Below are 4199 nucleotides of genomic sequence, written 5' to 3' on the forward strand. Positions count from 1 at the left end.
ATGGAAATGGTCATTTAGACGGTTTCCCCTAATGATCCCTTATCTCCTTATCCCCAACTACTTCTCCTGTGCGACACTACTGCTGTCTAACCCCACTCCCTCTGGAGAAGGGCTGTGGCTGGCACAATTGCAGCTCATGGTGTAGGAACTGAGGGGGCACGGGGTAGCGGGGCACAGCCACTGCTTCCATGGAGCACAGCATTTGAAACTACCTCCTCACGCTCGTAAATTAGTACAACATGGTGCTGGCACATCAAAAAACCAATGCCTTAGCTTGCTTTGGCTGTTGTAGAGATTAGAAAAATGTCACATTTCTCAAATGTGACCAAACAGGTTCTCACTCCTCTCTGCATATAACAATGCAGGGTATTATATGGGCCCAGAAACTGGATGTTACAAATAGGAGCAACTTTGCTGAACATCAAGAGTGGCAATTGCATGAATTGAAAAGCCTGAGGGATCAATCCATTGTTACAGAAAATGGGAATATGAAACAGGTAAATTATATGTCTGGTTCCAGACATTATCTCTGGAGGATATTGGATGATTTCCATCAACAGCAGATGCATAAATCATCAAAAGTTAAAGTACTGGAAAATTGCTAACCCATCCAGTCACTTTAATGTGTTCTGCCCTGCTTTGAACAAGGCTGCAGATCTGAAAGGAGATCTCTCTGTGGCTTTCTACCCTGGTTTAACAAGTTTAGCAAAAAATACATTCTTGTAATTAATTTTTACCATGGGAAAAATAAAAATCTCTGCACAGCAAAGCTAGGACAAAACTAAAATGGAGAAACTCTGATCACTTTTTAAGGAGCATAAGTTCTGCAGAGTACAGTTGGTTATTATCTGGGTGTTAACAAATTTGTACTGAGATTTCCTTGGCTAAGGTATTTAGTTTATTTAACTTACCTAGAGGTCAGTCTCACTCCCCTTGTTTTCAGAGAACAGCCCTAAGCCAAAATCCACCTCTTTCAGAAAACAGCTAACACTTCCAAGGTTGTTAATTGGACAAGTTCCCAACTTTAAGACCATGAAAAGTCATTCAATTAAAAGCTGCAGTTCAGTTAATTATCATCATCTTTTTTTTTTTCCTTCTGACTACATGTGTTGCAGTGCTTTGGATAATCTGTCAGGAGAAAGATTAGGAAAAATTATTACTTGACAGTAACTTCCTGATTGCAATAAATGAACTCCAAATCAGGAGGAGAAAAAATAGATTTAAAAAAAAAAAAAAAAAAAAAAAAAAAAAAAAAAAAAAAAAAACAACACAAAACTTTTGCCCTGTGAAACATCTTCTTCCGAAACTCTGGTATTTTGGATTTCATTATATTAAGTTAAAACTCAGTTCTTGGTATCAAGTTGCCACCTGTGTTAGAATGGAAAAATCCTTGCAGAACTACCTGTAAGAGCCAGAGGAAGAAGTGACCAAGGACACCTAAGAAACTTGGATTCTTTTCCAAGCATGAGTTTGCCAAGAGAGCTTTCTGAGAGGTGGAGGACGATAGCAGAGCAACTCCTTGCTTTTCAGGAGTGAAAATAAAGGTCATCACTATACCACCATAGGGGAAGCACTTTAGCCATGCCTTCCATCGACACCAGAAGCACAATCCCATGCATTTTGTATGACTTTGGCAATCTGGGAAGGTAAACACAGGAGGAAGCCACTGACTTCCTTTGAATCTTTACCCTGAAATGACAGAACTTAAACACAGAGGAAATACTTGGTTTCTGATGGCATTATGTAATTCCTTTGACAAAGAAAGGATGGTAAACTCAGAAAGTCTCATCAATAGCACTCAAGTACATATAAACAGACCCATACCACACACAATTCACCACAGAAAGAAAAGATTCTCACACTGAGAAAATAATTACATGGTGTAACTCAAACTTGTAAGATGAAATACATGACAAACTCCAACCAATGTTTAGAACATGCCTGAGGACATATTGAAAAGGCTGTGGGAAAGAAGGCTGCCAGTTTAAGCCAAAGAGAGACATAACTGTCTGGTGAAATTAAATAGTGCAATGAAAGGGCTAACCATTAAAGCCCTCTACCACATTAGAAAACATATTTTATTCAGCACCACTTACTGAACAACATTTTTTGTAATACAGGAGAAATGCTACCTCGGGTGACACCACCAGGAGACATTTGAAGACATCAGATATACAGCAGAGTATTTTTAAAATTCTTTTAAATACCACATACAATCAATCTAGAATGCTTGGTGCTCAGCATATGATGCTGGAATGCTGGAGTTAATCCCAGTGGACAGGTAACTGACCAGTCACTGTGGGCTTAACCAGACATCACAATGAGGTTTATTTTTACCTGTAAACACTGCCCAAAGCACCTGTCAGCACAACTATAGGACTCAATGTAGAAGTGGAAAGTGTCAATGCAAACAAGAAATGGAAGCTGCCTTTACACATTTTCCCTACTCTCTTCCTTGAATGAAGGTTTTGCACATGCCAAGAAGGTTGCCTTGGACCAGGTGGTACTTCAGTTAAAGGATGACAGTGAACCATCAGCAAGATTTGACAGGCTAGAGGCTGGGTAGGAGATCACATATCCACAAGAGTGTAATGAACTCAGAGGTACAGAACTGATACAGAATCTGTGCAACACCCAAAGAAACACTCTGCCTTAAGCTAATGCATAAAAAAAAGAACAAAAAAACCAAAACAAACCTCACAAACAAACAAGCAAACAAAAAAACCCAGAACCCCAAACCCCCAATCTATAACAAAGGGGGAACAGCTGTTGAAATGAAGAATTTCATGTCAACAAGGATAATTTATAGCAAAGAATATAGAAGGCATTCACCAAATGAGACCTTTGCCAAAATAACATTAATTTCATACCACACAAAACAAGCGAACACAGATTAGTAACCACTGCCAAAAAATAAGGCCACATATTAAAAAAAAAAGTGAAGCATTTGATAGGAACCAGTCAAAGTGTGAGAGCTCTTAATGAAACAATGGGAACTTTGTTGAAGATGCCTGACGAACTACAGAGGTGCTAACAAATAAGTAGTCAGGCATTGTGACATCTTGGAAAAAAGGTATTGCCAAAAATTCAACCTGGCTCACTGAGAAGGGAAATTAAAAAGACAAATAAAAAGAAACCTAAGTAGTATTTATAGCGTGAAAAGCATGTAATCTTCTCATCCACTGTATCAGACTAATGCATTTGATCTCGTTTTAAACTCAAAATGGGGACCTATCACAATTAAAAGTGGCCCTTCCTCCCTTTAATTCATCCACAATATTCTTCCATTAAACAGTACATTGCGTAGGATGAAGAAAAGTTACTAAAAAAGGAGAAGAAGGAGAGGGGGATTGGGCAAGTTACTTTAAAGTAATGTGAATTATTAAAATAAAACTAAAATGCTATTTTAGAACTCATTATTGGAAAAAAAAAATAAAGACACCACAGTTACTTTCAAACATTCTTGATGGCAGACTTTTAAACCAGGGGCTTTGATCTGAGAGAGACTTGATGAAACAGTGACAGACAAAGGAAAAGTGTGGCAATGGATTGACAAGGCAGGCTTTCATCAGACTGCTTGAGAAAATAGGATTATAACCTGTTTTACCTGCCCTCCCACCCTGCTCCCCATCCCTGATACTGAATGCTGGTCTGACACTTTAATGAAGTTTCCCCTTCCAGTTAGAGGAGATGTGAGAAGTGTGTCCAGGTGTGGCACTCCGAGCTCCACGAGGGCGATGGTCACACGTTGTCGGGGAGCCCTCGCTGCCGGAACCCCAGAGCAGGGAATGGCTCTCCCGGCTGCTGACCGGCAGCCTCGGCAGTTCCAGCTCCTAACTCACACCGGGGCAAATGGAACAACCCGCTCCAAACATTCATTCCAGCCTGAAACGCAGAGTGAACAGATAAACACACTGCAGCAACTAAGACTGGGAAGGCTAAAATACAGCTAGAGAGAAGAGCTTGAAGTTGCTTTTATAAGCACATCCAACTTGATGGGATAGCTTGAACAAAATCTTACATAAATATTGCAACAAGACAGTTTTGAAGAGCTGTTTAACTGAGTCGTCTCTGAAGTCCTGGAGAAAATAATCCAGGTCCACTACATTTTTGAGTATTACAGAGTTTACACAGGAGTGTTTAAAGATTAAAAATATTTTATTTACACTTTTCTTTATACACATTTTATACATTTTTTT

This window comes from Hirundo rustica, chromosome 2 (genome assembly GCF_015227805.2).
Source record: "Hirundo rustica isolate bHirRus1 chromosome 2, bHirRus1.pri.v3, whole genome shotgun sequence".
Classification (NCBI taxonomy): Eukaryota; Metazoa; Chordata; class Aves; order Passeriformes; family Hirundinidae; genus Hirundo; species Hirundo rustica.